Source organism: Ictidomys tridecemlineatus, chromosome 3 (genome assembly GCF_052094955.1).
Source record: "Ictidomys tridecemlineatus isolate mIctTri1 chromosome 3, mIctTri1.hap1, whole genome shotgun sequence".
NCBI lineage: Eukaryota > Metazoa > Chordata > Mammalia > Rodentia > Sciuridae > Ictidomys > Ictidomys tridecemlineatus.
This window is the reverse complement of record NC_135479.1, coordinates 115,013,370-115,040,025: the sequence shown is the minus strand read 5'-3', so window position 1 is coordinate 115,040,025 and position 26,656 is coordinate 115,013,370. Positions and strand designations below refer to the sequence as shown.

Below are 26,656 nucleotides of genomic sequence, written 5' to 3'. Positions count from 1 at the left end.
GCCCTATTTTGTATTTTATTTAGAGACAGGGTCTGAGTTGCTTAGCACCTTGCCATTGCTGAGGCTGGCTTTGAACTCTTGATCCTCCTGCCTCAGCCTCCCGAGCTGCTGAGGACATGGAAATTTTTTGAAGAATCTAGGCTAGGTATCTCCTAGACTAGCACACAATTTGGATATATCTGTTTCCTAAATATTAAACATTTCTGGCAAGAACACTATGGAGATGACATATCCCATTACGTCTGTCTCATATGAAGTTCAATTACTTGATTAAGGAAACACTTGCCCTATTTCCCTATTATAGATGTGCTGCTTCCTTTTTATAATCAAATAATCTCTAAGTAATATTTTGAGACTGTTAGACATCCTGTTCCACAACAAAGTTTTACCTGATAGTTTAGCATTTATTTATCAGCTTTGCCTAAATCAGTTGCCACAGTGGGAGGTACAAAACTGTAATTTTTCTAATTCTAATGTTCATTCTGCTTTTCTGATGCAAGGTCCGGCGCCCTCCCCTCCCCCCCCCATCCCTGGGAATACATTATGGATTTACTGATTCATTTTTATTCAAGGTATTACAATCTACTGCTATCACTGTTCTTTTGAATGCTTAAAACTTTCCATAGGCTACGGGTGTAGTTGAGAGGTAGAGCACTTGCTTAGCATGCAGGATCCCCTGGTTTGATCTCTAGCACTTCAAACAAAACAAAACCAAAATTTCCCAAATTTGTCCTTCTGGAGTTCCTCCAGGCTGGTCCCCAAGTCCTCTTGACACACCCAGTCTTTAATTACCTTCTGGTGCCTTGTACTGCTACTGACTCTGAGCAATTTTCTTAGGGAGCTCTAGTTTAAGTAAAAAATGGTATTTAGAAACTAGAACATGGGCACAAGGTACACATAAATTCATTTATGTTTTATATATTTACCTAATACACAGCTAGGAGGCAATTTTATACTTTCAGTACACCTGTATTTTGACAGTGAACCATCATATGAGGTCAAGTGTGGAATTTTCCACTTGTAGGGTCATAATGACAATCAAAAATTTTCAGGTTTTGGAGCATTTCAGATTAAGGATGCTTATTCTATAAATATATATGTATGTAATGCACCTGTATATATGAATAGGTGAAATGTACACATATGTATAATTAAATCAAAAGTTCAAATGGATACACCTCCAATTTAAAGCTAAAATCACAAGATTTTTTTCTCACCTTATTCCATTCCATATTTGTATCTCCTTTCTCCCACAGAGGAATTAAAGCAGTATAGTGACTCATTTGTTCTCACTATCATATATTCTAAATATTTTGTTACTAACCAATACCATTGCTAAAAACTAGCCATGTAAACAACATCTAACATTTGTTTCCGACTTTTTTGCCCTAGACTGATCCTCTAGTATGCAGTCTGAATACTACACTAAAAGTTACCCAAATTTTTTTCCCCTTTGGGGTGATTTAATCAGTTTGATACAAAAATTTGATTAGTTGTTCTTTGGATATTCAACTACAGAATGTGCTTTCTTTTTCTTTAAGGTACCAGTAATTGAACCCAGGGCCTCACACAGGCTAGGTGAATGCTCTGCCACTGAGCTTTATACTCAGGCTTTTTTGTTTGGAGATAGAGTCCAAGATGCCCAGTCTGGCCTTGAACTTGCAATTCTCCTGCCTCAGCCTCCCAAGCAGCTGGGATTACAGGTGTATACCACTACATCGAGATATTTTATTATTTTAAATTTTATTTTATATATATAACTGAACATGTAAAATATTTACAAGGTTCAAAATCAAAACTATATAAAAAAGTATACCCAGAAAAGTCCCATTTCCATCCTTATCTCTTTCATGTATATCTCCCTACCTCTTATTTGGTTTTGGTTTATAGTTCCTATGCATCCTTATGTAAAACGAAGGGGAAAATATATTTGAGTATATGTGTGCTCATTTCCCCTTTTCATTTTACATAAGGTAGCACACACCAGATATACTTTTCTACAACTCTTTTTCATCCCACTTAAAAAAAAATTCTTAGAAACCTCTTAATCTTTGTTCATGAGTATCTGTTTAATTTTTTTAAAAAAATTTGTTTTTATAGCTGTATTAAGAGGACATAGTATAGCTCATTGGCCAATGTTTTATAGATGGGCATGTTGAGTTGCTTCTAATTTTTTAATTTGCAAATGACATAGCAATGAAAAACTTTCTCTATATATATATACTCTTCATTTTTTTGTAGAGGTGTTTCCACAGGAGTAATTACTAGAAGCAGGATTGTTAGGCCAAAGGCAAATGCTTATATAACTTTGTTAGAAATTACCAAATTCTCTTTCACATAAGGAGATTTTTTGTGTGTGTGTGTGGGGGGGGTGTACCAGGAATTGAACCCAGGGGTGTTTAACCACTGAGCCTCATCCCCAGCCCTTTTAAATATTTTATTTAGAGACAGGGTGTCCCCAAGTTGCTTAGGGTCTCACTAAATTGCTGAGGTTGTCTTTGAACTTGCATTCCTCCTGCCTCAGCCTTCCAAGCTGCTGGGATTATAGGTATGTGCCATCATGTCCAGCAACCCTCATTCTTGAGTGATGATTTAACTAGTATTAAATTCTAAGTTGAAGATACCACTCTCATGTTCTAAATTCTATTGTTGATGAGAAAGCTCTTGTCAATGTTAACTATTTCTTAGGAGATATGGCAGGAACTGTTAGCCATTCTCCAAATTTGTGTTTTTCTTTTTCATGGGCACCTGGGTGGCCTATATTTTCCCTAGTCTCTCTTGCAGTTAGTTATAGCTATGTGACTAATTTCTAGTTGGCCAGACAGAAGCAGGTATGATACAAACCACTTCTGGTTTAAGCACAATGCACTTCCTGTGGACAGTAAGAGCAACTTTGAAAGACACGTGATGAGCTGTCACCAGCTGGGTCCTAAGTGTACAGAACCACACAAAGACCTGGAATGCTCACCCAGGAACTCATACTGGATTTGAGACATTTGGTCTATTTCTACAGCATTTTAGCTCATCCTACTTAATACTACAAGTTTTTCGTTGGTTCTTCCTCTAGCCTCCTTGCTTTTATTTCATAATTTTAACCCACTATAAGTTTTACCTCTCAAAAATTCTAAACATACTTATTTTACAGTATTTTCTAGAAGTTCCAACCATTTATATTACTTATAAAGTCCATATAGCTTGTTGAACAATCTTGAAACTTCCTAGTTTTTATTTTTCTTCATGTAAAGTTTTGATTTGCTAGCCTGTGTTTGCGTATGCTACTGGGCACTTAACTCAGAGGAACTCTGAGCTACCTACCCCCAGCCCTTTTTTATTTTTATTTTTTTTTTAATTTAAGAGGGACACAATAACTTTATTTTACTTATTTATTTTTATGCGGTGCTGAGGATCAAACCCAGGGCCTTGCACGGAGGAGGCAAGTGCTCTGCCACAGAGCCACAATCCCAGCCCTCAACACTTTCTTAAAATTTTTATTTGAGACAAGGTCTTACTAAGTTTCCAAGGCTGGCCTTAAATTTGTGATTCTCCTGCTCTAGTCTCCAGAGTTACCTGGGATTACAGGTGTGCACCACTGCTAGCTCATTTTGAGTAAGAGTTTTGGATTGTTTTATTTTTATCCTCTCTTCCTGATTCCCTAATTAGTTTCAGTCCTTCCTCCCAGCCTTGATATAGCCCTTTGTGCTCCCACTCAGCTGTGGTATCTCAATGACACTGCACACCCAGCCCTGGGTCCAGAAGCAGTTGGCTCAGGTTCTTGTCCTCAAGCTGTGTCTGTCTCCACAACTTCCAGAAGCCTATTTATTCCAGTCATGCCTTGTTCTTGAGTTTGATCAGGAAGCGGGAGGCTCAACCCTAACTTTTGTCAGGTTCCTTGCCTAGGCTCCTGTGGACACTTACATGCCCCCTAATTCCATGGAAGCTGAGTTCCCAGTTGTTATACCTGCCTGAATCGAAACTGCTTTTTTTTAAAATTCCTGAGTATGTGAACTCATTCTCTGGGTGATAAGGACTACTATCACCCAACCACAGTAAATCTACTTGATTGCCTTTTTAAATAGGATAACTACTTGTGCTAGGTGTTTTAGACTGACCTTGAATAGATATTTAAACTTATTTGTCTTGCTCTCCTGTAGCTTCCTGTGTAAGTTCTGTAATGTCTTTTTTAATGTAGTATATCCTCAAACTAAAATAGTTTGTCTTAATACTGTAAATTATGACATGACTTCATTATATCTTTTAGGCAAATATAAATATAATGCTCTCAGCCTTATACAAATTTTGTAACCACAGCACTGATTTGTAAAATGTGGTATTCTGCATATACCTGAATTACAGTGTGATGGAGTAATTTCTTGGTTTTACCATGGCCCAGGACTTTTTCCTGCCAGGAACAGGCATGAAGCTAGTCATTCTCCCCTTTGAACTTTGTACTTACAAAATTAATTAGCCTTCATTTGACTTTGTCCAATTTGGAAACACCCAATTTATCTAGGTTATTTGACATCTGATTTAAATATTCTGGCATACAAACAAACATACACATTACCATTATGCATTAAAATTGATTAATCATGTTCCATACTGACCTCTGAAAGGTTAAGTGGGTAAGAATCAGCCCATACTAGCAGAATACCCTTGATAATGGCTCGCATTATCTTCTCATCACAAATGTAGTACCACATGAGCTATGTTTTCCTGGGTGGTTGATGATGATGTTATTCTTAATTAAATCAATGGCATGAGAAAGTTAAGATATACGTTCCTTGCTTCCTCCAGATCCTTACAATGTTCTTGATGAAATTAAGTTACACTGATATGATTTATTTTTCCATACTTATCATTAATTTTTACTAAATGCTCATGTTTGCTTAAAATTAATATTCTGGTGAGGTATGTTTTCATATACTCCTCACTCACAATGTGACTGCCTTATTTACCACAAATTCTATGCATATAAACTCATCTTTTCATAATTTTAGTGGGAACAGATAATTAATACAAGTACAATGCTTAGGATTAAGAAAAGTTAATTAAGTTCATTACCTTGTACTAATAATTCAGTACCATTTAAAAACTATATCAATAAACAGAAATATATTAAAGAAGTTAACAAATATGGAAAAGGGATTCCTAAAAGTCACAGTTACAGGATTATATAAATGAGAGTTGTTGAAATGTAGGATATGTTAGTTTGAAGTCAGTGACTTGAGTCATCACCATTTTTTTTTAATATTTATTTTTTAGTTGAAGTTGGACACAATACCTTTATTTTACTTATTTTTTTATGTGGTGCTGAGGATGGAACCCACGGCCTCGCATGTGCTAGGCGAATGCTCTACCACTGAGCCACAACCCCAGCCTCCCAAAACATTTTTATTTTATTTTAAATTTTTATTAGTTATTGATGGACTTTTATTTATCTGTTTATATGTAGTGCTAAGAATTGAACCCAGTGCCTCACACATGCTAGGCAAGCGCTCTACCACTGAGCCAAAACCCAGTCCAAACATTTTTAAATACATACAGGCTGACCGCTTAACAAACTTACAGAAGAGATTTAGTCTTCCAAAGGATCTCTGAACATAAGACTGCCTCCTGCTTCTCAATGATCATCTGCTCCTTTAGTTTTTTAAGGAAAGGAAGGGACTTTCTAAGGAAAATCTTTCTCTTCTTTCACACCACTCAACCCTTGTTACCAGATATGTGAGTGTCCCCCTGACAAAAGCAATTCTCTACTGCACATCAACAAGGTGCGTTACAATTCAGTTCACTTCTGATACTAGTTACTTGGATATCAGACCCCATGAATTGAGGATTCAGTCCCATGAGACCCCCCCTCCCATCCAACTTCAGATGCCAACTACATGCACAGGTTCCCATGATCCCCTCTTCAGGTTCAATTAATTTACTAAAGCAGCTGACAAAACTGAGAGAAACACTTTACTTGTGATTATTCATTTATACACATACAAAAGCACAGCCAGAGGAAGAGATAACCAGGCAAGGTATGTAAAAAAAGGTTCTCTCTGGGTGTGCCACCCTCTAGTACCTCCATGTGTTGAGCAACGTGGAAGCTCTCTGAACTCTGTCCTTTTTGTTTTCTATGGAGGCTTCCTTATATAAGCATGACTGATTATATCCCTGGCCATGGTGATTATATCCCTGGCTATGGTGATCAACTCCTCCTTCAGCCCCTCTCCTCCTTGAAGGTCCAACCCTCTAATCACTGGGTTGGCTACTGACAACAAGTCCCCATTTGAGGTTATCCAGGAAACATCATCTCAAAACAAATGACACTCTTGTTGCCCAAGAAATCCCAAGGAACTTAGGAGCTCTGTGTCAGGCACTCCTATTACTAAGGATTTTACAAGTCTTAGAGCTCTTTGCCAGTCTGGTGTCAAAGATCAAATACAAAACAAAAGAATCTCCCCAGCACCTCCAAATATAACTATAAGGGTTTAAGAGCTCTGTGTCTGTAACCAGGGACAGAAACATACATGTGTGTGCACGCACGTATGTGTACAGACACAAGAGATACATGTGTGTATATGTATGTATATATATCAGAAACAGATATATACATATATATAATTATTTCACCATATCAGAGGCACATAATGACCTAGAAAGTCACAAATCCGTGTTCAATAGCTCCTCAGACTTCAATCTTGGTCCTTGGCTTCTGAACACAGCTCAGAATACCAGACTTGACACCAGGACACTGCTTATGCCTAGATGTTCACAGTTTTTAAAACCACGGCTGCTTGTCATTGTTAAGAATATGATCCAGACCAGCCACCTGAGGCAGGATCCTTTCTTTATCAACACATAATCTGTAACAGCTCAGCCAATCAAACAAGGCCCAGTTCTCCCATGAGTCCTTGATGACAGCACCCCCAGACCCATGCCAGGTATGCTACTACCATAAACAAGTGCCTTTTTTGTTGCCATTTCTTTCTCCTTTTGTTAATTTTTATTTTTTTAGTTGTAGATGGAAAGCATGGCTTTATTTTATTTATTTATTTATTTTTATGTGGGGCTGAGGATCAAACCCAGTGCCTCACACATACTAGGCCAAGCATTCTACCACTGAGCCACAACCCTAGCCAGGATCAGAAAATATGCACATCTCCTAAGACTGGCTCTTTAAAGCATAAAACTAATGATGGGGATTTATCAGAAATTTTGGGGAGCGGGGAGGACCCTCCAGCCAAATAACTCTACCAAAACTTATGGTGCTTTTTAGTTTATTAAAACTATTAGAGACCATTTATTCAAAATGTCTAAATTGTGCTCCTGAACCTATTAAATGCAGTGCCATGATGTTAGATGTTCAGACTGAGCAATGATGATCTTTTCACTAATTTGAGCTGAAAAGACAATCCCAAAAGATGAGAAAGAGATATATTCACATTGAATGAATAAATAAAAACAAACATGATCTTGAAATGTCAATGCTTAAAGCTACAAAAAACTCCTGAGAGAAAGTAAAGATGTAAGTAAAAAACAAGATGTACCATAATTCATGGATAAGAGTATACTAAAATGCCAAAGCTCCACAGATTGACACATTCAGCATACAGCTGGCCTCCAGATCTGTAGGTTCCACATCCACAGATTCAACCTTGAATTGAAAATATTTTTTTAAAAAAACTGTTGCCAGGTGCAGTGGCTCACACCTGTAATCCCAGTAGCTCATGAGGCTAAGACAGTCCGTGAATTCAAAGCCAGCCTCAGCAATGGCGAGGCACGAGGCACTAAGCAACTCAGTGAGACCCTGTCTCTAAATAAAATACAAAATAGGGCTGGGGATGGGGCACAATGGTCAAGTGCCCCGAGTTCAATCCCTGGTACCAAAAAAAGAAAAAAACAAAAACTGTTGATACTAAACATGTACAGACTTATCTCTGTTCCTTAAACAAAACAATGTAACAACTATTTGCATATCATTTAAATTATATTAGGTATTATAAGTAATCTAAAGATGATTTAAAGTATACAGGAGGATGTGCATAGGATATATATACAAATACTGTGCCATTTTATATAACGTACTTGAGCATACATGGATTTTGGTATCTAAGGTGTCTCATATGCTGAAGGACAACAGTAGTCAAAATCCAATCAGGCTTATTTAAAAGTATATATGAAAACACTAAAGTTAAGGATTTACACTACTTGATTTCAAGACTTGTAAACTGCAGAACTCAAGGCAGAGAGATATAAGCTTAAAAACAAACAACAGAGTTCAGTCCACTGTTCCACAAAAAAGTACTAACAAACTCAGTAAACGGAAGTCTTTTCAACAAATTGTGCAGGACCAAGTAGATAACTATATAAAAATAATGAAAAGATCTTAACTCCACCTCACACATAAACTCAAGTTATGTCAGGATAGATGATAAGCCTAAACATAAAAAATAAAATTCTAGAAGGAAAACAAAGGATATCTTTTTTTTAACCTTTATTTATTTATTTTTTAATGCGGTGCTGAGGATCGGACCCAGCACCTCGCACATGCTAGACGAGCGCTCTATCACTGAGTAACAACCCCAGCCCAAAGGATATCCTTTTTAAAGGATATTGTGGTGAATATTCTTTTTAAATTTATTTTTATTAAAACTTATTAATTGTATATATTAATAAGATTCAGTGTGGTATTTCCATACATGCATATATCATACACTGATCAAATCCAAACCACTCTTCCCAATTTCTAGTAATCACCATTCCACTTCCACTTTCAAGTTAACATTTTTATCTTCCACATGAGAAAGAACATGAGGTTCTTATCTATACCTGGCATATTTCACTTAACATAATGTCATCCAGTTCCATTCAATTTTTTGCAAATGGCAGGATTTCATTCTTCTTTATGTGTGAATAATACTCCATTGTGTACTCCAACCACATTTTCTTTATCCATTCATCTGATGATGGACACAGGCTGATCCATATCTTAGCTATTGTAATTAGTGCTGCAATAAACATGGATGTGCAAGTGTATTTTCTGTATGCTGATTTCATCTCCCATGGATACATAGGAAGTAGATAGCTGTATTATAAGGTAGATCTATTTTTAGTTTTCTGAGGAAACTCCATTCTGATTTCCAAGGTAGCTGTACTAACTTACATTCCCACCAAAAGTACAAGTTCATTTTCTTCATATCCTCACCAGCATTTATTTATTTTAAAGCAGTCATTCTAACTGGGGTAAGATGGTACCTTCCTAGTTTTGATGTACATTTTTTCTGATGGCTAATGATATGGAGCATTTTTTATTCATTTGTTGATCAGTGCATTTCTTCTCTGGAAAAGTATCTATCTGGATTACTTGCTCATTTTTTAGTGCTAGGATTACTTGGTTTTGGTTAAGTTTTTAAGATTTCCTTATATATTCTGGATATTAACCCTCTGTCAGATGAATAGTTGGCAAATAATTTCCCCATTCTATAGGTAATCTCTTTACTGTATTGATTGATTTCTCTGATATGCAGATGCTTTTTAGTTTGTTGTAATGCCATTTGTCTATTTTTGCTTTTGCTTCAGGTGCTTCTGGCATCTTTCCCAGAAAATCACTACCTGTTTCTAAGTGTTTCCCCTATGTTTTCTTCTGGTAGTTTCAGAGTTTCAAGTCTTAATGTCTTTGATCCATCTGGAGTTGATTTTTTTTGTAACAAGTGTGAGAGACAGGAGTCACATTTCAATATTCTTTATATGTATATCCAGTTTTCCCAGCATCTTTTGTTGAAGAAGAGCTGCCCTTTCTCTAATTTTTTTTTGGCATGTTTATCAAGAATCAATGGGTTCTCCATGTGAGGTTTTATTTATGGGTTCTCTATTCTGTTCCTTTGGCCTATGTGTCTGTTTTTATGCTAATGCCATGCTCTTTTGGTTACTACAGCTCTGTATATGGATGATGAATGTCTTCCCCAAGATTAGGAAATTTTCTGCTATTGTTTCATTGCATAGGTTTTCTATGCCCTTTACTTTGTTCTCCCCACTTTTAGGTATTCCAAAAATGCAAATGTTCATTCATTTACTCATGCCCCATGGGTCTTTAATACTATCTTCATTCTTTTTTTTTTGGTCTGACTGGGATACTTCAAAAGACCTGTCTTCAAGTTCAGATATTCTTTCTTCTGCTTGATTGAGTGTGTTGCTGAGGTTTTCATTTCTCATTTTTTATTTGACTTTCTGAGCTTTTAATTTCCAGGATTTCTGTCTGGTTCTTTTTCAAAAATCTCTCTTTGTTGAATTTCCAAATTCATATTCTTCATTGTCTTCCTAATTTCTTTGTATACCTGAATTCTCTTAGATCTCAGTAGGCTTTTTAAAAAATCATTCTTTTAAATTCTTTATCAGACATTTTGTCCATTTTTACTTCTTTGGAATCTGTTGCTAGAAAGCTATTGTGAGGCCTCACATTACCTTGTTCTTCACATTTCTTGTGTTCCTATGTTCAGATTTGCACATCTGGTGATTCAGATTTCTATACCACTTTTATGAGATGGCTTTCTTAGTGGCTTTTTCTGAAATATACACCTTGGAACACTGTTTTGTTATGTTGGCTTTGATTCTAACTAGGTACTACAATGTAGTCTCCCCAAAGCTTCTTTGGCCATGATTAATGAGTTTGGGCAGTGTATCCCATAGTGGAGTAGGAAATATCCAGTGTTTCTGTTGACCACACAAAGACTGAGGACACTCTTAGCAATCCAGGCAGATTTGGTGTGGACAGACTAGGAGTGAAGTGCTGTGTGGTCACTCCTACAATGGGAATGGTATACTCTGACTAGCAAGGGTCTCTGGCACTGGAAGCCCCAGAAGTGGTGAAGGGCTTGCAGAACTTGATCAGTTAGTGGTATGGGCCCATGTGCTGCATAGGAAGAGGTAGAGGTGGGAACCACAGAACCCCTTCTATGGCACTCACACCTGATCCTGATAGCACTGCCCAGTTAGACATGGTACAGGGATGGACAGGTGGTGGCAATCACACAGATGGCATGGTAGTGGTACCTTGGTGTTTTCCTCTGGTACTTCAGTGGCAGCACACATCAAGGGGCAGGACCATGGCCAAAGCTGGGCAAAGTTTCTCTTGGAGCCACGTTTGGTCATGTGAACCTAGGGGGTGGGGCAATGGCTACTGATACAAAGCCACTCAAGGGCCCCTCAGTATCACCCTATGAACAGGGCAGCAGTAAAAACCTGGTATTGTCTCCCCATTCTAAGCATGCAGCAGGAAGGTAAGGGGTGGGAAGCTTGTGGGAGCCTACCTTCAATTTCTGGCATTGGAGTGAGACTTGGCTGGCCATGTTCTAGGTCTCAGAGAGCAAGTACCCAGATTTCCTGGTTCTTGAGGGCAGCACACTCCATTACCCTCTGTGTTGCAACACCTGTCTCCTACAGCTCAGGGCACTTAATGGGTTTGGGTCACAGTCACTTTGCTGGACTAGGTTGGGTTCTCAAGGCAACTCTCTATCTTTAGAAAGTACCCAATGTCCGTGGAGTTCTAGAGATGGGAATATGCAGGAGTTTTGGACCCCCTGAGAAGTCCAAACACAGTAGCTCAGTTCTTTTTTTTTTTTTTTTTTTTAAGTTCTCAGTTCTTTTTTTTATTTTTCACTTAAAGGTGGATACAATATCTTTATTTTATTTTTATGTAGTGCTGAGGATTGAACCCAGTGTCTCACACATGGCAGGTGAGTGCTCTACCTCTGAGCCACAACCCCAGCCCCCCCAACCCCGTTCTTAAGATGGCTCCTGGCTATAGTACCTTGAGGATTCACTGAGAAATTATGAGAAATCCTTTTCCAAAGCAAAGCTACTACACAGATTTCAGGTTACTTATTTATACAGGCTACAAGCCTGTGAGGATCGCACACCTTTTCAGTAGCTCAGATCGCCAGGATCTGGGAGAGAAGTTTACTAAGACTTTCTCTTTCAACTTCATTCCTGTAAAGGAGAGATTTACCTCCCTGCAGCTATGGATGTGGAGTGGCAGATATTAGGGTATTTTATGTCTCTTCCTATGCTGTTGTCCCAGATCTCTGAATCTTACAAAGGTCCATTCTCTGTCTTGCCGATTTCCAATATTCTCCCACAGCCACTCACCTAAAAATGCACCAATTACTTTGGTTCTCCTTTGAGGAGAAGGTGAGTGCTAGTAGCCTCTATTCAGCCATCTTATTGCTTAGACAAGAGAATATTCTTGAAACCCTAAAGCAGGTAAAGAATTCTTAAGCAAATAGGTAAAGAATTCTTAAACATGAAGGTAAAGAATTCTTAAGCATATAGGTAAACAATTCTTTTTTTTTTTTTTTGAGAATTTTATTTATTTTTTAGTTTTTTCGGCGGACACAACATCTTTGTTTGTATGTGGTGCTGAGGATCGAACCCGGGCCGCACACATGCCAGGCGAGAGCGCTACCACTTGAGCCACATCTCCAGCCCAGGTAAAGAATTCTTAAGTACCAAACATAAGAGAAAAAAATTAACAAAGATTTGTTAAAATTTTCTGTTCATCCTAAGAAAATAGAAAGGTAAGAAACAGACTTGGAGACAATATTCCCAACATACGTATCTAACAAATGACTTGTGTTCACACTGCAATATATATATATGAAGAGTGCTTTCTATAAATTAATAAAAAAAGAAAACTCAAAATAAAAATGAACAAAATGTACTTCAAGAAAATGTACAAAGGTGACATAGGTGACAAAAAGTTACTCAATACCATTAGTAATCAGGAAAAAGCTAGTTAAAACCACAGTGAAAAACAATTTCACATTCACCAGTATGGCTAAAACCTAAAGAACCAACAATACTAAATAGTGGAAAGATGTACATCAGCTGGAGCTCTCATTACACTGCTGTTAGGCATATTAAATGGTACACTCTTTGGAAAATAATCTGTCATTTAAGCATATACCTATCCGATGATTCAGCACCTCCACTCCTAGGTATTTATCCAAGTTAAAACATTCGTCCACAAAAATACGAACTCAAAATCAATTATCGCTTATTTTCAGAAGGTGTATCTGTATGAGTATGTGTCTGTGTTTCTTTCTGATCCCGCAACAAATAGTTAACAAAAATGGGCTTAATACTTGTTTTTAAATATATCTGTCATGTGACATGCACAAGTATATTTATTATATGTAAGTTTTGAAACAAATTTACTTACTCTGTACATGCATTTACTTCTTCACTTCAAAATATTTATGGAGAGCCAAAAATATATATCAGGTATCCAAGTTCAAAGTATGACTGAATCATAGATATAGTGCAATATTTCTAAGAATCTGAGTATACCTTTCAGAATAAAGTTTACTTAAAATGAGGTTCCTGATCTTCTCACAGAAGAAAAAAGTATTAGATAACCTAATAGTCTCAGGCTTAGGAAGCAAAAACAAGCCTGGTGCCAGTCAAGTTTGGCAGATGCAGAACTTACAGGGTAGTTAGTCATTTCAGGCCTCCATTCCCTGTAGGCCCATCTGTTCCACCTCCCTTGTCCAAAGCCACTGGAGGATAGGCCCGAGGAGCAAAGGCTAAACCAAGGGGACACACACCCCAAAGGATGTTGCTGCCCTGTCAGTGGCATCCATTATGACTTGGCCCAGAAGGAATAGACTTTGCCACCAGAGGCACTGCCCAGCCCTCTGTCACTTCCCTTCCTTCCTCCAGTACCCTTACAGAGGCATCTCAGTATCTTCAGGCCTGGAGGTATGCTGATTGAGGCAGGACCTGCTCCCCTAAGTCTGTCTACAGATCATACCACCCAGCACCCTGGAAGAGTAGTGTTTGGATTTCTAGGGCATTTTAAAGAGTTTTTAACATATTCATACCTTTTGACCCAGTATTTGCACTCCAGGAATTTATCATAAGGAAATAATCAGCACTGAAGGAAAGAACTGTTGCTAGAGCAGCTCATTTCCCAGTATATCTGCAATAACCTACAAAACACCCTTCCCCTCAAAGGAATCAAAACAACTTACCATCTAACAATAGAAAATTTATCAAAGTAATTATGATACAGTCATTAGATAGACAAGCTCTGGAGAAGAATTGAACAAGATGCTGCTGCCAAATACATCTGATGACAAGAACATGATAAAGCTGTGTGTAGCAGGTCCTCTTGCAGGCAAATGTGAAGGAATTCTCCCAGACTCACAGGAAGCTAGTGGGATCTCCGGATCCAGGTTACTAAGGGGGTCTGCATGGGTCCTCATAGTCTTATGGTATGGAGAAGGGGAGGCTGAAAACCAGTGGTATATGCAGTATTACCCCAGTATTGACTAAGGAGAAAAAATGTATTTGAATACTTAGATGAGAGGTAATCAATGCCAGGCTACAGATGATTAACAAGGTTTTGGCCTTAGAAACAGTACTTCTCAAATTTGAATGTGGATCCAGTTAGAAGATGAATTCCAGTTCAATATGTTGTGGTAGATCTGAAATTCTGAATTTCTAGCAAGATGTCAGGCAAGGACCCTGCTGCTGGCCTGCACTTGGAGAACCAAGGTTGTAGATGACACATATCTGATAGGGAAATAGGCAAGTTACACTAATAGTGACTATCTGGTTGGTGAGAATATTGGCACATATTTATTTTTTTACACTGTCATACATCTTCTTCTTTTTTTTTTTAATCTTCATTTTATTTTTTATGTGGTGCTGAGGTTCGAACCCAGGGCCTCATGCTAGGCGAGCACTCTACCATTGAGCCACAACCCCAGCCCAACTCTCCTACATTTTCTATGATGAAAATTTATTGCTTTTGTAATAAGAAAGAAAACTTTCCACTTTTCTAAACCTTTGATTTGGGCTGGGGGTACATGTTGGTGGTGGAGTGCTTACCCAGCATGTGTGAGGCCCTGGATCCCATCTTATCACTGCAAAAAACAAACAAACAAACAAAAAACAAAACAAAACAAAAAACCTTTAACTCAAGTGGTTATTCTTACAGGAGTCCATCTTAAATAATGTGAAATGGGATCAAAGGTTTATTCACAATTAGTGTTGGATGTGTGGGAGACTTCCCGCTGAAGTTAAGTTTCTGTCTGGTGAGAACATCATGTGATCCCTTACCCCTACGCCTCCTCTCTGAGGGGCGTCAAATTCAAAAGTTTTCTCCACCAATCCCCGCAGGACATAGTTTCTGCTGGCCGTACCTGAGTCATCCTGAAAATCAGCATTGCCTACGCAACCTGAAGCTTGCAAGCTCATGCTCTCTGCCCTCTTCCTCTTCTTTCTCTCCTCTCTCTGCTCTCTGCCTCTCCTTTTCTTCCCCTTTGGGCAGCCCCCCAATAAAATCTCTTGGTTGAATCTCTGTCTCAATTGAGTCACTCGCCTTTCAATTAGAATGTTTTATAACATAAAAAAATTAGTAACCACCTAGTTCTCTTATTCATTCATTTATTCTGCAGTGCTGGGGATCAAACCCAAGGACTTGCACATGCTAAGTGAAAACTCTACCATTGAGTTAACACCCCAGGCCTCTAAATTTAAGAAAATGACTAAAAAACGCTGAAATGGCATGTGATCATTAAAAACACTTATAAAGACATAGGGAAGTAGAATGATGAATTTTTTATCACTGTATGACAACTATGCTGAACTACTAATATAAAAAGAATTAAAGATAAAATGCTAAATTTACTGTTTATTTAATAAAAAAAAGAAAGAAATATGACAAAATGTTCAAGTTTTTGGATTCTTGGATGGTGGGATCATAAAAGATTTTTTCCCTTTAAACTTTCCAGAATACAGGGCAGTATTGTTACTGGAGGCAAAGATACCAATGGAAAGTAGCAGAGGAAAGGGAGAAAAGAGACAGGTATTCAAGGGTCAGGAAGAAGGGAATAGACCTGAGGCCTATTAGCTGGGGGATAGGGTGAGGGTATGGGACCTAGGGGATTTCTTCTTAGAGCACCAGAATGGGAGTCCAGGAGAAAGACAAAGGGTTAGTGCAGGTAAAGCCAGCAGCTAAAGCCATAGGTCTGTACCCTGGCAGTGGGAGGGAAGATCCAAAGCCTACCACCTCTCCTCCTCCCTGACCCCTTGCTGAATGGCTCTAGGTAAGGGCTGCCAACAGTGGCAGCTGTTATCTGCTCCATTCATTTGGCTTCCCTGGACACAATGGATGCTTCCTAGTAACAACTCAGCAATTCATCTCTCCCTTTCCCTTCCCAGAACACAATCATTCTCTGTGATTACCTAAAGCCATAAGGAGGAAGAATTTATGTTACTCTCTTCTGATAAAATGAAATGAAGTCCTTTCCATGTTCCCCTTTCCAGGCTTCTTGCTTGAATCTCAGTTCACTTTTACCTCTCTTGACAAGCAGCAAAAGGCAGGAGAAACAAATGCAAACCAATAGAAACCTGCATCACTGGTTGAAGATCAAATTAGACAGCCCTTCTTAAACCAATAAAATGTGTTTTGTTTTGTATTTTTTCTTTTTTTAATATTGTTTTAGTTGTTTATGGACCTTTATTTTATTTGCTTATATGTGGTGCTAGGAATCCAATGCAGTGCCTCACAGGTATGACACAAGCCCTCTACTGCTGAGCTACAACTCCAGCCCTTATTTTTTTCTTTTTTTGAGACAGAGTCTCTCTGTTGCCTAGGCTGGTCTTGACCTAGGTTCAAGCAATTCTCCTACCCCAGCCTTTCAAGTGTTGGGACCTAGAAGTACACTACTACAACTGGCTAAAATTGTTTTAAATATTTAAGATGTAAATATTAATTAATAGCATATTACTTGTCTAAGTTAAAAAGAAAACCCATCTGTGTATCTGTTCTGTGATTTTTCACTGAGGGGAAAAACAGGCAAATTTTCACTGTGCCAGTGTCAGGATTTCATAAAATTTTATTAGCTCTCCTTCCCTCTGGACATTCCTGTGAAACACACTTATCCCCGGTTCACACAAGAGGCACTATATGCCCAGAGGACCCAGCCTTAAAACCCTGCTGGGTAGTGGCACTCCTGTGCACCTCCTCCTATTCCACACTGACACCAGTCTGCTATTCCACATCTGCTTTCACAGTCAAAAGATTTTAATCTCCAACAACAGAGCCAAAGCCCTGGGTTCAAAGCCAAGTTGTCATCAATCCCAAAGCTGTGCTGCACCCAACACCCTGTTAGCATTTGTAACACTTTCCTAAGGCAACAACATGTAGCCAGAGCCCACTCCAAAAACAGAGAGGTCAGGGCTGGATGACATTTCTTTCTTCTGGCATGAGGGTATGGAGTGTGTGTGTGAGGGGGGGGAACGCTGCTGCTGTGGTGGGTGTTTCCTCCAAATAAAATAAACAGTCTCTGTCAGCAATAACAACAGTGACCCCACTGTGAATCCTCATTCCCTGCCAGACACTGTAAGAAGCTCCTGATGTGACACTTAATCCTTACAGTCCCAGGAGGCAGGCATTATATCACCTCCATTTTACACAAGATGAAATGAGGTAGAGAGGTTAGAAAAAAAGGAGAAAAAAATAAAAAGGTCAAGGTCACAGGTAGAGAAAGATCAGAAATCAACCCCAGCAATTTAGCCAATTTGGCCGAGTCCATACTTAGGACTGTTTGTCTCACCTTTATTTGCTTTGGCAAATAATCCACCAAGCCACTTTTCCTAGACAAGGGAGTATCATCTGAGGGAGCACAAACCCACACCCTTGGATCCCACATTTTCCTGAAAGGAGCCAATCAATTTTCTGGTCTGGCATTTACAAAATACTTCAGCCTTTTTGTTTATGTTTTTCAGCCAGAACAAGGTATTCCACTTGGCCCTCGTGTATTCTGTCTTTTCTACCACATTAGGGCACGTTTTTACCTAGACTGGTAGTTTTGGTGACAAGGGCCTCAAAATAGCTCCTCACTTTTTCTTAAGCCCACTCCACAGGTTTGTTTTTATGATATTTTCTCTTCCCATTTTTCTCCCAACCAATAGAAGCTTCCACAGTGATGAAACTCTAGATATAAGCAGAGATAAGAATATCTGTCTCATGACTTTTAACCAAAAGTTTCAAGATAAGAAAATTAAGTCATGCTTAGGCATGGGGTGTACAAAATCCTGGAAGCCCACACTGTGCAGGGGTGTCTCAGTTCCTTAGTCTCACAGGGCTTTCAGAAGGGCTATGCCTAAGCAGTATGTAGGAGCAGACTTGTCATCATCAGGAACATGGTGGGCAGAGAAGAGAGAGGGAGAGAGAGCACCTATCCTGGGAGACCATCAGAGTGACTGGGATCCAGCAGAGCAGCTCCAAAAAGCCAAAGTACAACCTCAACATCCATTTGACTCTGAAAGTCAGGATGTTTAAAAAGGAAGAGTTTCTTAAGACTCCATTTCCATGGATACCTGAGGAACCCCCAAGGTTTAAAATACCTATTTTTCAACACACAGAGTTCATGATATGCGATTCTGAAGGCATTCATTTTTCCTATTGAGGCCTGCTCACATACGGATTCCATTTTTGTTGTACGACAAGTATGGCTAATCTAAAGTTTTATGTAAATGAGAAAAGCAGAGTAGAGGAGGCCTTCAGAGATCTGGACTCCAGTCTCATGCTTCGGGGTCCTGGGTTGCTCTGCTGTGAAGGTGCTGAAGTTCCCTAGGAAGCAGGCCTGGCTCCTGAGCACCAGGAACTGGCAGGATTAAGGAATTGCAGTTTATTTGGCAAAACCAACAGAAACCATTTTTTGAGAACTTGTCCACAGAGGATCCAAGTTTCAAGGCTTCTCTGGGCATGAATCCGAGAAAGCTATCAGATGGCTTCTCCACGGGATCTCCCCTTGACCGAATACAACATCTCAGAGCGTGTGACAGGACCCCATACAGTGGATTTTCGCACAATCCACCAGAGCTGCGAACACCTAGCAGAAATCAGTGCCCACAGTTTGAACATGAGTGTGACTCTCAAGCAGAAACACCAATCAGCACCTCTGCAGAGCAGCAGAACTACAGACTACGCTCCACTCCCACGCAGGTCATTGGACTGAGCGTTCTAGCCACAGCACGAGGACATCCCAGCTCCCTCACCTCACCAGACACCCCAATGCAGGAAAATAGACGGGCTCCATCTTGGAAAACCTTTCTTAACCATATTTCGGTGGGCGTGGCTACCGGCACAGTTCTGTGACTGAACAGGTACCCAGTTTCCAACTCCCCTTCCCCCATCTGTGATAACTCAGTATAGTAACTATCAGCACAAAATCAGCTCTCAGTTGAACAGGAGCACAGTGCAGCCAGGGCACTGCCCACCTGGTGATCGAGGGCAGAGGTCCCGAAGCTGAGACCTCATAAGAGAGAGAGAGAGAGGAGGGGGCTAAAACCCAGGAGCAACTCAGAGAGACCAAGATTAGGGAAGCTCCAGGCAAGAGAGGGAGAGCTCTAGTCTTCTCACAGAGGTTACCTACACCACCCTGAGGGCAGAGACTCAAGCTTGGAATAGATAACTCCACCTACTGAAAGAGAAGAAAATGGAAAAGTATTTTTGTTATTGTTTGTTTATTTATTTTGTTTTTGTTAGTTTTTTGTTTGTTTTCTTCTCTTCCATTTTATCCTCTTCCTTTCTCCTCTACCCTTCCTCCTTTGGTCCTCACAACCCTAACATATGTGAAACTGAGAACTCTGCATGAAATAGAACTTTAAGAACTGAGTCACCAGAATAATATAATATAGAGGAATTGCATAAGCCCCCCCTTTTTATTTTTCTGTTTTTTATCTTTCTTTCTTTCCCTTTTATTTTTCTTCCTCCCTCTCTTCCTCTTTCAACATCCTAATTTTTACTTCTTGTAATTTTCTAAATACATATATATGTTTGTTTTTATGTATTCTACTGACTTCCCACATACTTGTCTACCCTAAATTACCTCCTGTCTATTCCCTGCTACTACCCTCTTCATTAGAGTTCTCCTCCAAATTTCGTGAGTTATATTAATCCCATACCCTCACATCTTTCCTCCTTAACATACACCCGACCCCCAGTTCTCTGTCTGCCACCAGAAACTGTACACCTTTTATAAAACTACTGATTATATTTTAAATAATAATTGAATTCAACATTTCTAGACATTGAGAGTAACTATAAATGTCTTAATAACAATAATTTACTCATAGGTGATGTATTGTTGATATTGGGAACTGTCAACATTGTCCTTCCCCACAAAGGAGGGATCTCTATACAAGAGCACCACAAACCTATAGGGTAAAAACAATAACATACCAGTCCCACAGAGTAGGAAAGTAACGCAAAATAATAAAACAAATTAAAAACACAAATGAGAGCATCACTAGCAGAGTAGACAACTTAAAAGATAGGACATAAGACAACAAAGACAAAGTATATCATCTTGAGAAGAACATAGATAGCACAGCGAAAATGATAAGAAAACAGGAGCAGAACATATAAGAACTGTGGGATAGGATAAAAAGACCAAATTTAAGAGTTATTGGGATAGAGGAAAGCACAGAGGTCCAAACCAAAGGAATGAGCAATCTGTTCAATGGAATAATATCAGAAAACTTTCCAGACATGAAGAATGAAATGGAAATCCAAATCCAAGAAGCCTACAGGATGCCAAATGTGCAAAATCACAACAGATCCACACCAAGACACATTATAATGAAAATGCCCAACATACAGAATAAGGAGAGAATTTTTAAAGCCACAAGAGAAAGGAATCAGATTAAAATCAGGGATAAAACAATTAGGAAAATGGCAGATTTTTCAACACAGACCCTGAAAGCTAGAAGACCCTGGAACAACATATTTCAAACTGAAAGATAATGGGTTCCAACCAAGAATCTTGTATCCAGCAAAACTAAGCTTCAGATTTGAAGATGAAATAAAAACCTTCCACTATAAACAAAAGTTAAAAGAATTTACAGCTAGAAAACTGGCACTACAAAACATCCTTGGCAAAATATTTCATGAAGAGGAAATGAAAAACAACAATGAAAACCAGCAGAGGGAGGTGGTACAATAAAAGAAATACTAATCAAAGAGGAAAACCAAGTCAAGTTAAATAACAAAAATAAACAAATATGGCTGAAAATACAAACCATGTCTCAATAGTAACCCTAAATGTTAATGGCTTTAACTCACCAATCAAGACATAGGCTAGCAGATTGGATTTAAAAAAAAGATCCAACAATATGCTGCCTACAGAAGACTCATTTCATAGGAAAAGACATACACAGATTGAAGGTGAAAGGTTGGGAAAAATCCAACTCACATGGAGTGCGGAAGCAAGTAGGAGTCTCCATAATTATATCAAATAGACTTCAAGCCAAAGTTAATCAAAAGGGATAAAGATGGACATTACACACTGCTCAAGGGAACCATACACCAACAAGACATAACAATATAAATATATATGCCCCAAACAATGGTGCAGCTATGTTCATCAAACAAACTTTTCTCAAGTTCAAGAGTCAAACTGACCAAAACACAATAATCTTGGCTGACTTTAACACACCTCTCCCATCACTGGACAAATCTTCCAAACAAATGTTGAATAAAGAAACTATAGAGCTCAATAACACAATTAATAACTTAGACTTAACTGACATGTATAGAATATATTAACTAGCATCAAGTGGTTATGCTTTCTTCTTAGCAGCACATGGATCCTTCTCAAAAATAGACCATATACTATGCCACAGGGCAACTCTTATCAAATACTAAGGAGTAGAGATACTACCATGCATTTTATCAGATCATAATGCAATGAAATTGGGAATCAATGACAAAATAAAGAATAAAAAATCCTGCATCACATGGAGACTGAACAATATGCTACTAAATGGGTTACAGAAGACATCAAGGAGGAGATTAAAAAATTCCTAGAGGTAAATGAGAACACAGATACAACATAATAAAATCTCTGGGACACTATGAAAGCAGTACTACTTCATTGCATGGAGTTCATTCCTTAAAAGAAGAAAAAGTCAACAAATAAATGACCTCACACTACATCTCAAAGCCCTAGAAAAAGAAGAACAAATCAGCAGCAAAAGCAGAAGGCAAGAAATAATTAAAATCAGAGCTGAAATCAATGAAATTGAAACAAAAGAAACAACTGAAAAAATCGACAAAACTAAAAGTTGATTCTTTGAAAACATAAATAAAATTGACAGACCCTTAGCCATGCTAACGAAGAGAAGGAGAACTCAAATTACCAGCATATATGATGAAAAAGGCAATATCACAACAGATGCTACAGAAATACAGAAGATAATTAGAAATTATTTTGAAACCTTATACTCTAATAAAATAGAAGACAATGAAGGCTTTGATAAATTCCTTAAGTTATATGATCTTCCCAGATAGAGTCAGGAAGATATACACAACTTAAACAGACCAATATCAATGAGGAAATAGAATAAACCATCAAAAGACTACCAACCAAGAAAAGCCCAGGACCAGATGGATTCACAGCCAAGTTCTACAAGACCTTTAAAGAATAACTAATACCAATACTCTTCAATTTATTTCAGAAAATAGAAAAAGAGGGAGTACTTCCAAACTCATTCTGTGAGGATAATATCACCCTGATTCCAAAACCAGACAGACACTTCAAAGAAAGAAAACTTCAGACCAATATCTCTAATGAACATAGATGCAAAAATCTTCAATAAAATTCTGGCAAATCGAATACAAAAGCATATCAAAAAGATTGTGCACCATGATCAAGTGGGATTCATCCCAGGGATGCAAGGTTGATTCAACATACTGAAATCAATAAATGTAATTCATCACATCAATAGACTTAAAGATATGAATCATATGATCATCTCAATAGATGAAGAAAAAGCATTTGACAAAATACAGCACCCCTTTATGTTCAAAACACTAGAAAAACTAGGGATAACAGGAACATATCTCAACATTGTAAAGGCTATCGATGCTAAGCTTCAGGCCAACATCATTCTAAATATGGCCTTGAACCTGTCTCAGCCCCCAGAACTGCTAGGATTACTGGCACATGACACCATGCCTGGCCCTGAATTGAATCTTAAATCTTAAATCTTCTTTTAGACTACTCAATCTATATGTGCCAGGTCTAGACTTGAGGAGATTCATCTAACATTTTGACTTTTAATTGTCACGTAGGTCATTTACTTGACTTGTTTTCTTTTTAAATCAAAGAGGCATTAAGTTCAGTTGCACTGAAGCTACTAAAAAATGTGGGTTTATCTTTCAGAAATATGCCTCCCCTTTTTCCCTCCACTGCATTTCAATAGCTCCCTCTTAGAACCAAATGTTTACAAATTACTGATCAACATGACAGAGTGAGCAGAAATTATAAGACAAATCCTGAGAAAAAATAAGTTATATACTATTCTCTCTCAAAGCAGGGTTCTCTAAAAGAACGATGGAACACCATGCAGAATTTTAAGTAGTCAGTTCTTTGCTAAATATTTACATGTCATGATTCCTAATACAAACTCATAAAAATATGAAAAAAATCAGCACAGAAAATACAAAAATCTCTTTCAAGTTATAAGCAGATCTCTTCTCATCTTTTTTTTTTAATAAAAATCTTTTAACCTATATGATGGTTCCAAAAGTGTACGCATGTGTGTTCACTACTTTAGCCTGGCCTTTTTGTTCATTTTTGGTGCTAGGGATGGAACCCAGGGCCTTGTGCATGCTAGGACTGTGCTCTACCACAAAGCTACATCCTCATACCCTGGCCTCTGCTTTTTGATGAGTATAATTTGAAAGGGATTTGGGCAACTGGCAAAAACTGCTAACACATTTTATACAACCCGCCTGACTGGAGGCAACTCAACCCCCAGGCATGCTGATACCCTTTGTGCAGAAAAAGCTGACCCAGCATCCACCTGCATCAACTCATCCATTCAGCTTTGACATTCTCAGCAAACACCCTGTGCCTTTAGAGCAAAATAAATCCATACCCCCAAGAGAGAGAAAAGGAAGGCTTGTGATGACAACCAATTTACAAAGAATAAGGAAGTGTGGAAGGCTTTGAATCTAAAAGGACCTGTAGTACTAAACCTAAACCTATCTTCTTCCAAAAAAATAAATAAAATAAAAAGCAAGCAACCAAAAAAAAAAAAAAAATCTCCACAGGTAATAGTGTTGTCACTTTTAAAGAAAAATGCTCAACATATTTTCATATCCATCACCCAGCTTCAACAATTAACAACTCATAACCAACTCCTCTCCTTCCCCCCATTTCTCTGTTAAGCTCCCCCAAATTGGATTATTTTAAGGCATATCCCCAAGCCACATTTCAACTTCACTCACAATGACCAGACAGACTCCATTTTACTCTGAGACTCCATGTCATGTAAGGAATGCTTCTCCCATGGGAACACCCTGCCTCTGTACCTATCAATAGTTGCTTAGCATAACATGTTTGCCAACACAAAATGGCAATTCTTAACACAATATAAAATTGTTCCCTTTTTGCTTCCCATTTTTGTTGGACTATGTACCCTGTCAGAGATTGACTGTCCAGGTGTTAGTAACCATTCTTCAACTAGGGTCTTTTTGACCCACTTCCCTTCTGCTTATGATCTCATAACGTTTGTTTATGGTTTTGAATGATAGCAGCAGCCACTTATGATTAATGTGGTTTTGGACTATAAAGGTGTACTCATGGGCTGCGGATGTGGCTCAAGTGGTAGCGCGCTCGCCTGGCATGCGTGCAGCCCGGGTTCGATCCTCAGCACCACATACCAACAAAGATGTGTCCGCCGAGAACTAAAAAATAAACATTAAAAAATAATAATAATAAAAATTAAAAGTAAAGGTGTACTCAAACTCCAGGAGGGAATGGAAGGGTGTAGACTTGCAGCCTGCCTCTTGGCCCACAGCCTAGTGAGTAAAGGCTCCCTCTCCTGCTTTAAGATGGACTGGGTGATTTATTACAATCTCACTATAACAATTTAATAAGGATACAATAAAGGCTCAGAAGATGTAACGCTGCGTTATGTCTCTCAAATCGTTTTCAAATCACAGGTACCCCACAGGAGCCAGGTGATTCCCAATAACTCTAATAACTCTATTCCCGGGATACCACATAGAAACGCTGATCACACATATGAAAATTTGTCTCTAAATTTATAAACAAAGCACACAAGAACCCATTTCCCCTGAAGAAACGGAACAATATCGACAGCCACCATTTACATTGCACCTCTTTGCAATGGTGCGAGTTATCTCTGGGAGTTGAGCAACAACCAACCGCCTTACCCGAGCGTTTGCACAGTGGGGAACGAAGAAAGCGTGTTTCCTTCCTCTGAGGCCCGATGGGTGCAGTCGCCTCCCGAATGCGGGACCCTGCTTGCTGCCACCTCCCGAGACCACCTGCGCAGGTGAGAAAAAGTTGCTTCAGCCGCCGGGTTCCCAAAGACCGGCCCAGGTTATCTAGAAGGCATTGGGCTAGTGAGGCTGGTCATCAAGGAACCAGCCAAGGCGCTCTGTCCTCGGAGACCGGCCAGCACTGCAAAGCCCAGAGGCTTAATCCCCGCGCCCGGCGTGCGCGCGGACGCCGGCCGCAACGCCCCGCTCAGCAGCCGGCACGCAAAGTCGGCCCGAGCGAACGCCCGCGCCTGTGTACGGGCCCGCAATCACCTGAGAGTGCCCGGGAGGAGGCAGGAGTCACAACCCCGCGTTTCTCTGCCCTGTTTTTTAACGTTCAAAAGCCACTTCCCTGGCTTCCATCAAACTCACCACAGACCCGTCGCGTCCCACCCGAGCCCGGAAGGCTCACGGGTCGGTGGAGTACTCCCCGGTCCCTCGAGTAGCAGAGAAATCTCAGCCCTCCAAATCCTGGGAGGGAAATACCTCCCCTCCCGACACCGGGGAAGCAGCGCGGCACAGGGGCAGGGGACCCGCCGGGACCACGGGACGCCTCCCCACCCCCGCACTCACCCGCGGCTGGCAGCTAGAGGTCGGCGTTCGGCTCACAGACTCTCAGACCACAAGCGGCGAGGTCGCAGCCCAGGCACCTGCCGCGCCTGGCCCCAGGTGACTGCCTGAGGCAGGGGCGGGGCCCGCGTGCCCGCCCGCCCACTCCGCCCCCGCCTTGAGCACTCCGGGGAGGGGAGGGCAGGGAGCACGGCCCTCAGATCCCACCGCGCCCAGCTGGCTCCAGACCCGGAAGAACGGGCGTCGGCGCCCCGTCTAGGCTCTGGAGAGACAAGCCGGATTTGCGGAGTGGAGGGGGGCGCCCCCTGCCGGTGGGGTGGCGAGAGGTGCCGCAGGCTGAGGCTGACGGAGAGACATCCTTCAGTGTGCGGGATGCGGGAGCTGCTGGGAGCTTATTAAGAAGTCCTTTCCTTGGGGATGGGGTTTTGGCTCGGGTACAGCACTTGCCTAGCAGGCGTGAGGCACTGGATTTGATCCTTAGCACCACATAAAAATAAATAAGTAAAATAAGAAAATAAGAGGTATTGTGTCCATCTACAACTAAAAAAAAAAAAAAAAAAAAAAAAAACAAAAAAAACCCTTCCTGGCACTAGGCGTTGAAGCCCCAGCTTACCCCAGGTACCCCCCGCAGGCAGCACAGGCAGGGCAGCTCTCCATCACAAACTCTCAGTTAGCTATCAGTCACAAATTTACACTTTGGGCAGTTGTCTCCAGATGGAGCTTACACACAGG

At 39.8% G+C, this 26,656-nt stretch overlaps 1 protein-coding gene across 6 annotated transcripts in view; it reads right to left on the bottom strand.

Moving 5' to 3' along the window:
• Positions 1 to 26,193, bottom strand: part of Gpr160 (G protein-coupled receptor 160) — a 45,428-nt gene extending 19,235 nt beyond the window's left edge. For 4 of the 6 annotated variants that reach the window (XM_078043628.1, XM_040270074.2, XM_040270073.2 and 1 more), the window contains exons 1-2: positions 25,928 to 26,193; positions 25,247 to 25,360 (exon numbers count right to left, since the gene is read on the bottom strand). The gene's annotated coding sequence lies outside the window, so the exon portion shown is untranslated. The other 2 variants (XM_021731160.3, XM_040270071.2) reach the window with 2 other exon arrangements.
• Between the last annotated feature and the right edge of the window lie 463 nt (positions 26,194 to 26,656).